Source organism: Tupaia chinensis, unplaced genomic scaffold (genome assembly GCF_000334495.1).
Source record: "Tupaia chinensis unplaced genomic scaffold, TupChi_1.0 Scaffold000198_1, whole genome shotgun sequence".
In the NCBI taxonomy this organism is placed as follows: domain Eukaryota; kingdom Metazoa; phylum Chordata; class Mammalia; order Scandentia; family Tupaiidae; genus Tupaia; species Tupaia belangeri.
Window position 1 is genome coordinate 2,941,174 of NW_006159673.1, and position 13,811 is coordinate 2,954,984.

A 13,811-nucleotide genomic window follows, 5' to 3' on the forward strand; every position below is an offset into this window, starting at 1 on the left:
AGGCCACACCAGCTAGCTCCCTGCTTTGTGTACTGTCCTAATAACTCACCCTTTGGTTCCATGTTTCCTCCCAAAGCACCAACGCGCCAGGCAACTGATACTCACCTAACTGGATTAACAAGAAGGGCCGTGCAAGAGCTTGCAGAAGGTGACAGAGGGTGGCCGGGCTTCTTCCAGGTTGCCCACTGGAAGATCCTGGGGCCTCCTCTGCTGTCTTCCCCTTTGCCACGGTCCCTCCGCGCTGTCTTGGAGGAGGAGCCTGTTTTCATCTCCATGAGAGCTTTAGCTGTAAGGGCTGGAGCTGCAGGAGCCATGGGCTGCATCGGTAGCTGTGCTGCTGTCGAGGCAACTAACGCAGTCCTTTTAGGTGCATCCGATATCCCTGTGGTCGGTTTTAGCCTCAAGCTCCTCCTGAACATCTTCACAAGCCCACAGCTCCTGCCTAGCCCTGGTCCTCGAGTCCACCATGGCTGTGGGGAAGCTCAAGTCCAGAGCAGCTGCCTGCAGGCTGCCGCATTCCAGACTCCCCTGCCTTCTCTCCCTCCCCTCCAGCCTATTCCCCCTTACACAGACCCAGGGATCCTGTGGCTACAGCACTCCTCGGTGAACTAATGCTAGCTCAATATTAGCTCAAAATAAGCAGGCACCATCCCTCAGGAGAAATATGCCTTGCCCAACTTTAGCTTTTCCTATTTTTCCGATTTCATTCATGGAAACTCTTCCGAACTCAAAAGGTACTCCTTACCCTGGTTTGGTTGTCACAAAGGAAAGCACAGCATGCTAGGATGTGCCTGACATGAAAGCTGGACGCAGTGTCGTGGTGCCACCGCAGGGGCCATCCCGGGGTCTGGCCAGGCAGGGAAATCGGAGCCTTTGGTGGGCACAGACTCCCTCCTGTTGTGGCTCTTTTCATGCCCCACCCCGCGGCTCCCTGAAATGCTGGCCGATGAGGCAGAGACTTGGAGACCCTGCGGAGAGCAGGAGACAGATGCTAAAGCCCACGCCTGCGCGGGGAGAGCTTTGCGTGGCAACATGGCGAGGGAACCGGTGCCTCACACAGAGCCCAGCGGAGCCCACGCTCTGGCCAAAGCCTCACCATGCCATGGTTCCCCCTCTGACGTCGGCCACACTGGCAGAGAAGACTCAGGGGAAGCAGGGGCTGCGGTGGTGCCTTCGGGGGTGCGACCCTGCCTCCCCACTCACCGTTTACATGGGCCACGTCATTCAGCATCTTCATCTGTAAGTGTGGAGGGCGTAGTCTTTTCCCTCAGGCCTGCTTCGAGGATACACAGATATGCCCACGCACACACACGCATTTATACACACACAGGCATGAACATTCATACACACATGCATATGCAGACATGCACGTGCATGCATTTATACACACAGGCATGAATATTCATACACACATGCATACGCAGACATGCACACACATGCATTTATACACACAGGCATGAACATTCATACACACATGCATACGCAGGTATGCACACACATGCATTTATACACACAGGCATGAACATTCATACACACATGCATATGCAGACATGCACACACATGCATTTATACACACACAGGCATGAACATTCATACACATGCATACACAGACATGCACACACACGCATTTATACACACAGGCATGAATATTCATACACACATGCATACGTAGACATGCACACACATGCATTTATACACACAGGCATGAGCATTCATACACACATGCATACGCAGACATGCACACACATGCATTTATACACACAGAGGCATGAATATTCATACACACATGCATATGCAGACATGCACACCCGCATTTATACACAAAGGCGTGACCATTTATACACACATGCATATGCAGGCATGCACACACGTGCATTTATACACACACAGGCATGAACATTCATAGACACAGAAATACACAGACATGCACACACATGCATTTATACACACAGGCATGAACATTCACACACACATGCATACACAGACATGCACACACACATTTATAAACACACAGGCATGAACATTCATACACACATGCATAAGCAGGCATGCACACACATGCATTTATACACACAGACATGAACATTCATACACACATGTATACGCAGGCATGCACACACATGCATCTATACGCACACAGGCATGAACATTCATACACACATGAAAATGCAAACATGCACACACATGCATTTATACACACAGGCATGAACATTCATACACACATGCATACACAGACATGCACACACATGCATTTATACACACAGGCATGAGCATTCATACACACATGCATACACAGACATGCACACGCATGCATTTATACACACAGAGGCATGAGCATTCATACACACATGCATACACAGACACGCACACGCACACATTCACACACCCACACACATGTACGTGTATAGTGGGGCTGGATAACGACTGGGCCTTCTTGTAATTGTTGCGATTTCCCATGCGTTTTACGTGCACACTGCTGCTTTTCCTTGTACAGACGCAGATGTGAGTAATATTCCTGGGCTCTTCTGGATGGTGAAGAAGCTGGGGGCACACTGGCTGGACAGCTTGCCCGAGGTCACGGTTACTCACAGCAGAGCTGGCGCTGGAGCTCAGGCTTCTGAGAGCAGCTCCCAGCCCCTGCTGACCGCCACCCTCTTCGGGACCAGACCCAGGGTCGGCCATGGAGGCAGCCGGCTGTGAGCAGCGGCCTGTTTCTCCGGCAGCTGAGCCCAGAGCAGGCACACAGACATAGAAAGGCAGAACACCTGACCTGGCTAGTTGTGTCTCTCTCCCACTTACTCAATGATTTATTAAAAATATCCCTCAGGAATTTTTTCTACAGGCTCTGCAGTTCCGTAGGATGCAGAGAAGCCCTGCGCAAGCCCCCTGGGGCACTCTGATTTGAGGCAGGGAAACAGAAATCATTCCATGAACTTTCCTGAGATCCAGGGCCGTGCCCTCAGCTGAACCGAAGACTTGCCAGGTGGACTGAACCCTCCTGGAAAGGGTCTCCTGCTCCATCTGGCAGTCAGCTCACACCGAGTCACTCACCCTGGTTAGCCCACCCTACACCAGGGCGTCAGTGACGGCTACAGCTGCTCCCACAGGCAGCCCGTCCTTCTCCCCAAAGGCCCTGACACTTTCCACGACCTCCTCCACTCATCATCCCACCATTGAGGTATACCTCTCCAGGTGATGGGCCTTTGCTCAGGCTTGAATGGGAAATCTTGGTTTCTTATCTTGTCACTGACCAGGAGTTTAATAATTCCAGGCCTTGGGACCAGCAGTTGATGTAGTGGCTATGTCACTGGACTCCCATGTAGTCAACCTCAGTTCGAGTCCCAGACCTGGCGGCTTAAACTCATGCCAGGCACATGTGTGTGCGTGCCCAAGATCCCGAGAGGAGAATGGAGGAGAAGGGAATGTGGTATAGCCATCCCCCTGAGGGGTGATTTCTCGCTTTCTGTCTCTCTGTCTATCTCTCTCTCTCTTTTTGGTGAGCACATGCACCCTATAGCAAAAACCTCTCCAGAAAAAAGAATTCCAGGCCTTTTCAAACTATGAATACATCTCTTGAAGATTAAAATATTAATCTAAAAATCACTATGCAGGTGGCATGGTGGTTAAGGCACTGGAGTCACATGTGAAGGACTGCTGCTCAAGTTGCAGACCCTGTGGCTGGAGAATCTCACCAGGCACACGTGTGTGCATGCTCAGAATCGCTCAAGAATTGTGGAGAAGGGATTGCAGCATGGCCAGCCCCTCTAGGGTAGGGGTACTTTCCCTGTCTCTGTCTCTCTCTGTCACTCTCCAGTGAGAGCCCATGCCCTATGGTAAAAACCTATTTAAAAAAAAAGAAAGAAAAAGAAAATAATGGCATAGCTTCATTTTTTTAACTCTGCAAATGCTTATTGATTATGTGAAATGAGCCAGGCACTTGGCAGGGCATGGGGAGCACAGAGGGGTGAACGGTCCTTCCATTAGGCTCACAGTCTGGCAGGGAAGGCAGGCAGGTGGGTCCATTACCAGTGCTATCAGCATTGTCGATGTGGAGCGGCTGGAGGTGTGGGGCATGGCAGAGAGAGACTAGGGACAGTGTGTGCAAAGGCTGCGAGTGTGCAAGGGCACTAGCAAGACTAAAAGAGTACTTTGAGTGACCACATACGAAATTGAAGATGTGGCAAGAGATAAAACTTGTTACGGCCTTCAGGATTAACTCCTTGGACTGTGCTCAAGGAATTAGGAACTTCTTTTTCCCTTAACTCTTCAGTCATATGGATAATAACACTACTACTACTGAGAAGAAGAATGATAGCGCTCTACTGTTTGAAGCATTCTGTGGATTAGACAGTACTTTCAGATGTATTATGCAGCCCAGGCCTTAGGATAACCCAGTGAACTAAGATCTTTCGTCCCTCTTTTGCAAGGTGAAAACTTTGGTTCAGAACAAGTTATATGACTCACCCTGAGCCTCTTGGCAGTCAGTAATCTGTTATGAACCAAGGACTCTTTGGATGTGTTGACGAGAAAGCTATGGGGCTAGTGAGTGGCATGGTGATTAAGGCTGTTGAATCCTACATGGCTGACTGCATGGTTCAAGTCCTGAGTGGCAGCTTGAAATGAAAAACACAACAAGTACATGTGCAAGCGTGTTCAAAATCCTAAGAGGTGAATGGAGGAGAGCAGATTGTAGCGTGACCATCCCCCCTTGGGGGTGCTTTCTCACTCTCTTTCTCTCTCCCCATCTCTCTCCAGTGAGCGCCTGTACCCCACAACAAAAACCAAAACAAGGAAAAAGAAAACAAAGCTATGAAGACTGGTTGGTGTGGTGGTTCTTGCCAGAAAGTCTAAAACAGAAAAGAAATTTTACCAGCTCTGACTTCTTTCCATGTGCTCCTCATACATTAAATACGTTATTCAACCAATTACCTCAACTGCCTCTCAACAGCAGGAAGTTAACCTTTATGCAGAATCAATTTTAATATTTTATCAACCCAGACTAACACCAAGAGACGACTTTATAAATCACTTCCTATACTCCACCCTCATTTTCCCTTCCATACAGGGGAAATGAGCAAACTGGTCATTGTTAACATTTATCTGAGGGTTTGTGATTTACCAGGCCCTGAGCTGGGTGCTTTTACATGGATTATCTTGTTTTGTCCTTCAGAGAACCTTACAAGGCAGGATTGACTCCTTATTGTCCCCATTTTCTAAATAAAGACCATGAAACCTTAAAAAAAGTCAAGAGGCTTGCTCAAGCTTTCATTGCTAACAAAAAGGTGGGGTGGAAATTCAAATGAAGGCTCCTTGGAGACAAAGGAGCCGGTGATCTTGAAGCTCCCCGACACCACCACCCCCAGCCCTGTCCTGGCAGTGGGGTCACACAGAAAACAAAGGCCGCTTGGGGGTCCCCGCAGTCGTGCTCATATCTTCCGTTGCTCGCAGCGGGTGTGGGCCCAGAATGCCGCCCACTTGGTGTGTTCAGCTAGGATGAGACTCAGAGTGCTTCACAGAGATTTCGAGCAACATTGCAATTGCTTCAGAAGATAAGCACTCTTCATGTGCAGAGAGAGGCCTGCGGGCCTGTGCTGACCTGTGCTATCAGCAGCTGGGTTCCAGCTCAGACTCCAGACCTCACCCAGGAACGGGGCTCCCCACCGTATCAGAGTCTAGGTGCACAGATAAGCTGTGTCCCTCTGCCAGGGAGAATGCTGGATTGACAAGTACCTTCCATGGGCCAGTCTGGCCAGCCGGTGATCAAAGCCCTCGATCTGTGAGATTTGGGAGCTTCATCCGTCAACACAGGAAAATACTGGGTCGTTGGAAAGTAATGACATATGTTTTCTGTGTTTTTCTAGCAAAAATGAGTTGTGACTTTTACAATGACCCAATAGAAAGGCCCATGCAGAGGTCAAATGCAAGCATCTGGCTTTATTGATGTGCACCGTTAATTAGTCAAGCACACTTACCAGAACTGCATTGAACTGGAATTTCTGTGCTAAATAGAAAACAGCTAACCAGCAACTCAATGGAGAAGATAGTGCTGTTTCATCGGCCCAGTTCATTGCGTTGCTTGCCAAACAGTAGATCTCATTGCCCTGGTGTTGAAAGAAGGTCTTTACCTAATGCTGGTGGCCGTGAGGAAGCTGGGGAGGATGCTGCCTGGACACTCCTGATCCTGGCCTCCCTTGGGGCACCCTGGCTGGGCACCTGCCCACAGCATTTTGGAGCCAGAAGGACTCTGAAAAGGAGAAAGGGCAAGAGATTTGACATGCTCTTAAGATGTTTGGTTCCACTAAACATGGTTTCCAGTTTTAGACCCTTTTTGTAAATGTGTTCTTTTCAAAAGAAAGTTAAAAATCAACCTTTAAAAAAATCCTGTCACTTACACAAAGAGCTTATTTTAATTTGGTTATTGTTTTCCTCCACCAAAGGGCATGAAGCAATTACTCAGGGGGACAATTGCAGGGCTAGGAAGGTGAAGGCCTGCGCTGTTGTGAAGCGTTCTGCCTCTGAAGTAGTCTCCACCAGAAACTAAGCAATGCACTCCTAGTGACTGAACCCCAGCACTGAGCATGAGGATCATGTCATGTTGGAGATAAATGCTGGAAACATCAACAGCATAAAAAGGTAAAACCTGATGGTGGCCACGTGATTGCTTTCCAAAGATACCACAAGCCATTCACTGCCTCCTGTTGGAGAAATAAGGACATACCCACTAGAGAGCAGAGAACAGACTTCAAGATGACAGAGAGCATGTTTCATGGTGTGTGGTTTGGAACCTGAGTCAGAATCTTGACCCACAGGTCAACTCTACCCTGTGAACCATGGGGCTCTTGTCTGTCAAATCCCATCCATAAGACTGGTTGTTGTGAGGACAAAGATAAGAAAACAGGGGACCAGCAGTTAACGTAATGGCTATGTCACTGGACTCCCATGTAGTCGACCATGGTTTGCGTCCCGGACCCGGTGGCTTAAAACTCACGCCGGGCTCGTGTGTGTGTGTGTGCCCAAGATCCCGAGAGGAGAATGGAGGAGAAGGGATTGTGGCGTGACCATCCCCCCAGGGGGGTGATTTCTCGTTTTCTGTCTCTCTGTCTCTCTCTGTCTGTCTGGCAAGCGCACGTGCCCTATGGTAAAAAACCTCTCCAAAAAAAAAAAAAAGATAAGAAAACATAAAAACATACATAGTACATCATGCCTAGAATGTAGGAGGGCTCCATAATCAACTCTGGAACCTGACTCTGAATGATGTAGGTGGCCAGAAATCCAGGCTGCTAAGATATATGGTGCATACAGAAAAGATCAATTGCTTGACTATGTAAAACTTGATGTCATAGTATTAAAAGGATCACAGGCATTTATTGGTCTAAGAAAGAGTAATAAACATATTACAAATACCATAAAACTCAGATAAATGTTCTGTAAAGTTCAAACTGTAGAATATACAAGGAAAATTTATAAGAATGTTATAATGTTTTAACTAGATTGCCACAGAAAATCAAAACACTGAACACACATAGTGACAATTTTAGCATCCAAACACAAAGAAATTGTGTCTTAGAACAATACTAAAAACCAATCTTGCTGCTGTGAATAATGTCACAGTAAACATGGATGTGCAAGTATTTTTAGTCTTTGGGTAGATACCAAGGAGTGAAATTGCTGTCTTGTACGGTAATTCTATTTATAGGTTTATTTCTATATTGTTCTCCAATATAGTGGCTATACTAATTTGCATTCCCACCAATAGTGTAGGAGGGTTCCTTTTTTCACTGCAGCCTCACCAGCACTTTTCATTCTTTACTTTTTAAATTTTAGCTATTCTGGCTGGGGTTAAGTGGTATCTCACTGTAGTTTTAATTTGTATCTCCCTCAGGATAAGGGAAGTTTAACATGTTTTCACGTGCTTTTTGGCTGTTCATATATCTTTCTTGGAGAGCTGTCTATTCAGCTAATTTGCCCATCTTTTCATTGGACTGAATATGTTTTGTGAGTAACCTACTTGAGTTCCCTGTATATATTTTAGTTATCAGTCCCTTATCTGAGATGGGTTGCAAATTTATTCTCCCATTCCAAGGGTTGTCTCTTCACTCTAATTATTGTTTTTTTCTTTTCTTTTCTTTTCTTTTTCTTTTTTCTTGTGTGTGTGTGGGTGTGTGTTTGTGTTTTGCTGCGCAGGAGCTTTTCACAATTGCTAAGGCATGGAATCAACCCAAATGTCCAAGAACAGTTGAATAGATTGAAATTATACACTATGGAATAGTTTTCAGCCATAAAAATCAATGAGACCCTGGCATTTGATAGAAAGTGGTTGAATATGAAAGATTTAATGCTGAGTGAAGCAAGCCAGTCTATGAAAGAGAGGCATTGTATATCCCACTTAATACATTTCTGTGGCAGAAACTGAAAGATTAGAAGGCATGAAAGCATGGAGTGTAACTGGATATTAGAGACAGAGCGCAAAGAGGGGGAGGAAGGGGGAAAGGTGGGAGGGAGGGAATCAGGGATAAAAAGAAGCAGACATTTAAGCAAAACATTTTCAAAAAATGGAAAATTATCTGTTGGTGATATATCTTTGACTATGAATACAGTGTATTCATGCTGAGAAAACTCACTTTGTATGCTATAAAGATATACAGTGACTGAACATGAAGAAGAAGAAGAAGAAGAAGAAGGAGAAGAAGAAGAAGAAAGAAAGGAAAAAATATCCCCCATCAGTTTCTCTTCCATGTAATATGTGTATTTTTAAGAGTGGTTTTTGCTACAGGGTGTGTGCGCTCACTGGAGAGACAGAGAGACAGAAAGTAAGAAATCACCTCCCAGGGGAATGGCCACACCACGATCCCTTCTCTTCAGTCTCCACTCGGGATTTTGGACACACATATGCACACATGCCCAGCATAAGTTTTTAAGTCACCAAGTCTGAGACTCAAACCACGGTTGACTACGTGGGAGTTCAGTGATATAATCATTATGCCATCTGCTGGCCCCCATAATTTTTTCTTTTTTTTAGAGAGATTTTTGCTATAGGGTGTGTGCACTTGCTGGAGAGACAGAGAAACAGGAAGTAAGAAATTGTCTACCACTCCACCTCCGGTGGTGGGTGGATGGCCATGCAGGAATCCCTTCTCCATTCTCCTCTCTGGATCTTGGGCACACACACACATTTGCCTAGCATGAGTTTTAAATTGCTGGGTCTGGGACTCAAACCATGGTGGACTATGTAGGAGTCCAATGATGTAACCATTATGCCATCTGCTGGTCCCTCCATGTAAATTTTCAAGTGAAAAAAATCCAATCCTACTTTGTTTTATGTGCTTGAAGAGAATTCTACCACTGAACCACCGATGCTATGGCAAGAAGGTGTGTGAGGGACTCTCTGTACAACACTTGATACACTTAATAGTTATGTGTTACTGGAGATTTTCTTCCTAAAAGTAGCACTAGTTAAATCTCTTTGGTCATTTTCCGTTTAACATCATTGGCTCCTGAATATCTTCTGTTCCTCAGGAGCCCTAGGAGTGGAGAGCCAGGGTCCAGGGTGTATCCTCCTGAGGAGCCGGCCTCTTAGACCCCACCGTGCACAGGACTGCTTAGGCAGGCTGCTAGCAATATCAACCTCAGCTCCTTCACCTGTGAAATGGGGAAAGTAATTGTTTGGACCTGCTAGCTCACAGCTGGGGTGAGACGATGCCTGTACAGCACCAAGACAGTAAGTGCGGCCACCCCATCATCTGGGGCCCACAGGCAGACGCCTGGAGGAGCCGCCCATGCTGAGCCCCGTCCACGTCACCTTGGTGTCTGCTCTGTGTCCGTTCCACAGCACACATCAGTCCCGGGGAAACTGAGCTGCCCACCTGGAATGTGACACCACTTACTTAGAGAGAAGTGAGAAAAAGGAAAAGTAAATTACGCGTCTCTCTCCTCCTCCCATGGCATCTCAAGGTGGTAAAGGTAAAGGAAATCAGAGACTAGAAACAGAGGTGGCCAAGCTCTTCCTGTGTCCTTGAATCTCACTGGCGCTATTTCTGGAAGTCGAGAAGTCGAGACCCGCAAGTGCCCTATGGAATCCTCATCCTGTACAGGCAGCCTGGGCACCAGGGAAAAGCAGAAAGCAGGGGAATCAGGTGATGAGCTGCAGTCAGGGGCCAGTCTACTGATGCCATTATCTTCGCACCTAACACGCTGGGTCTCCATCGCGAGCTATTACTGGCCATTATGCGTAATGGTATTTGGGGTTCACACGTCTGACCCTTTCTATGAAGTCAGGCTCAGTCAATACTGTGGGATACTGACAGGCAATGAAAGAGAATATAAAAAAATATTGACAGTAACTTTTCACGAAATATGAAACAAGCACAGAAAAGATTTAAAGGAGGTAAAATAATACCCAATGCTGACGGAGCTGGCACCAGGGGTTCTCTCTGCTCTCCCCAGCCCCGGTCCATGGCCTCCGAGCGGCCTCCGAGCTCTCCAACTGCACTGACAGTAGACGAGGCAGGAACAGCAGACGGACTCCCCAGCCCCCAGTGGGCTACTCTGTGGACGGTGAGGAGGCTTACCTTGGCCTGTGCGCCGCCTAGACTGAGGAGGGTGTTCTTTGGGACTTGGAAATCTGCTGAATCTCAGGAACCTCCTACGAGGACAAGGGTAGAACCAAGAAGAGAGGAAGCAGCAAGGGCCGGAGTCAGGGGAAAGGACCTGGTCAGGGAGGAGGCCTCTGGGCGCCCAGGGCCGGAGTCAGGGGAGAGGACCTGGTCAGGGAGGAGGCCTCTGGGCACCCAGGGCCGGAGTCAGGGGAGAGGACCTGGTCAGGGAGGAGGCTTCTGGGCGCCCAGGGCCTGGCAGGAAAGTGGCCCAGTGGCTGTCACTCACTCACCCACACACCCAGGGGCATCAGTTATGTCTGCGAAAACTGTCCTAGGAATGCGGCAAGCAAAGGTTTATGTAATGTGGTCCCAGTTCTTAAAGTTGTCACAACATATAAAGGAAACACACACAGCTGGGACACACACACACACAACTGGGGCTCCTACATATCTGGGACTCTCGCACACACGCACACAAGCACACAACCAGGGACCACACACACACACACACACACAACTGGGGCTCCTACACACCTGGGACTCTCTCGCGTGCACACACACACACAACCAGGGCCCCCCCACACACACACGCAACTGGGGCTCCCACACACCTGGGACTTTTGCACATACACACAAGCACACAACCACAACCAGGGCCCACACGCACACACACACAGCAGGATTCCATGGGACAAGTGTGCGTCGCGTGACGAGAACCTGCCCTGGCTCTCAGAGCATGAAGCGCCTGAAGGCGCTGGGCTGTGGGGGCTCTCCAGGAAGTTCATGTTGGTAACTGGGGAAGTGGAGTTTGCCAAATCCACGGAGAGGGAGCGGGGAAGGTGCTTCTGGTGGAAGGGCAGCAGAGCCGAGGGCCAGAGGCGGGCCTGGATCAGCACTGTTGGGAGTGAGGTGGAGCCCAGGAGGGGAGCTGGGAGCAGCACGGCCAGGTCAGGAGGAGAGCGAGCCCTCCCCAGAGTCTGCATTCAGGACAGACTTTCTCTCCAAGAACGGCAGGAGCAGCCGCCAGAGCTGGCTTGGGCTCTGCTCTCTCGGTAACAGGAGCGTGTGGAGGGGCAGGAGGGTAGCCCTGCAGCTACACTGCCATAGTGCAGCCTCCCCCCGTTACTGACAGAAGGGGTGGCTTTCGTGTGCTTAGCCGATTGTCACCTTAAGTCCTAACACTCTCTTAAGTGAGTTCTGAGTCCTCTGATGCTCCGAAACTGTGAAGGAAGCGTTTAAAGACAGAAGTCAACAAGGGCTAACCGTTTTCGGGGGGGGGGGGTGTTTGATCTCAGCCTTTTCCTTCACATCCCCACCCCACCTGGTCCTGGGTTCCTCCTGCAGCAGGGCTGTGCTGAGGGTGGGTACTGCAGGGCACAGAGCCGCCTAAGTGCCCACGAGTCCCCTCACGTGGAGGAGTTTGTTTCAGGACCCAGGATCAGAGCAGGCCGAGTCCCAGCAGGGTCCCCAGTTACCGGGAGCAGCAGCCTTGCTGAGAACAGAGCGGGGCTGTGCTGCCCGCTGGACTGCAGCAGCTGGAGGCTCCTGAGGGGGGCGCTTCTGCTTCTGGCTCCTGCTGCTCTTGCCCCCGTTTCTCCCACACGCAAGTCTGTGTCCCAACACATGGTTAAAGGAGCAGCCACCAGGTCAGGACAGTCAACCCGAGAAGAGACCTCAACTTGTCAATGCTAGTGAATTTTCCCCAAAGGGCCATAAAAAAGAAGTAAAAGAGAACGAAAAGAAGCCCCGTCTTCACAAGGGGGCATGAAGAGAGGAGGAAGAGGCAGCAGCCCAGTGCCTGGAGAACGTGCTGTGGCCGGGGCCTTTTCCCGGCTGGTGTAGGTGGTCTCATCTAACCATCTCTAGAACCCTGGAATGCTACTGTGACCAGCACCGTGGGTGAGAAAACTGAGCACAGAAGAGAAAGCGTTTTCCCAGCTCTCACAACTAGGAAGTGGCGGAGCCAAGGTTTGAGCCTTCGACGTCTGTCACTACGACCTGGATGCCTATCATAAGGGTGCCTGCAGAAATGCACCGTGGAATCCCCTGGGTGGAGAAAATGGACCAAAGCCTCTGGAATGCAAATTATTTTAAAGCTACACTTAGATGACTGTGTCCTCCATGGTTCGTACAGAAACGTGCCCTCCCAGGCATAAAACGCTCACGACAGAACAGCCACCAAAGGTAAGGCAGGGCGTCCGTGCGTGGTGTGCGACTGTCCCTGCACACCGGCACTCCAGCCCCGAGTGCTGCCGGGCCGCCATCCACCGTGACCCAGAGCACTAGGGAGGGCCTCCTACCCGTGCCTCCCTCCAGCCCCTGCATAGCACACGCTGCCTGCTGGCGTCCATGCCCTGGTGGGCCGAGCGACAACACTGGGTCCTCTGTCCTCACCCTCCCAGCCCCAGGGTGGACATCAGCACAGTGGAATGCCACACGGTTACTGCAGTTTAGTGAGGGGGACACGGCAGCGAAGGCCACAGGGCTCTGCTGCCCAGCCCCGGGTCCAGGGTGCTCGGCCCGCCATGGCTCCACAGAGCGGGGAGTGCTGAAACAGGCCTCCGTGTGCTTCCTTGGGAGAAGACAGAATTAACGTTGCTAGGGAAACAAAACTGGCTTCCTGCTCAATTTACTCTCAGCTTATGTGTCGCACCTCTCAGAGCCTGGGTAAAAGGCGGTGAAGGGAGACCGCAGTCTTCCGCTAACAGCCCTGAGGGTTGGTGTTTCCCAGGTAGAGATCATTCACAGGAGGACAGGGCTGGGCGAACCTCCTCACAGAAGACGACCGCAGCAACACGCTGGTATCGGTGGGCAAAATCACGCAGGCCAGGTACCGTGGGCGCTCCCACCGTGACGGCAGGACCATCGGGAGTTGCTCTTGTCACTAGTCGCCATGTTCACAGCCGCGGCCTAGAAGGCCCAGATGTGGTGTAAGTTACAATGTGGGGCCAGCAGGTGGCATGGTCGTTAAGGCGCTGGACTCCCACACGGCTGATGACGGTTCAAATCGTGGACCTGGTGGCTTCCGTCCTCTCTCTTTCTCTGTCTCTCTGTGGTAAGCACACATGCCCTATAGCAAATTTTAAAAAATAATAATAAATTAAATTAAATAAATAATTCTTTAAAAGAATAAGTTACAGTGTATGTGAGCCAATAGCGGAAATGAGATGGGAGACCAGGACAGGTACACAGTGGTGGGTGGGGAGAGGGATGTGG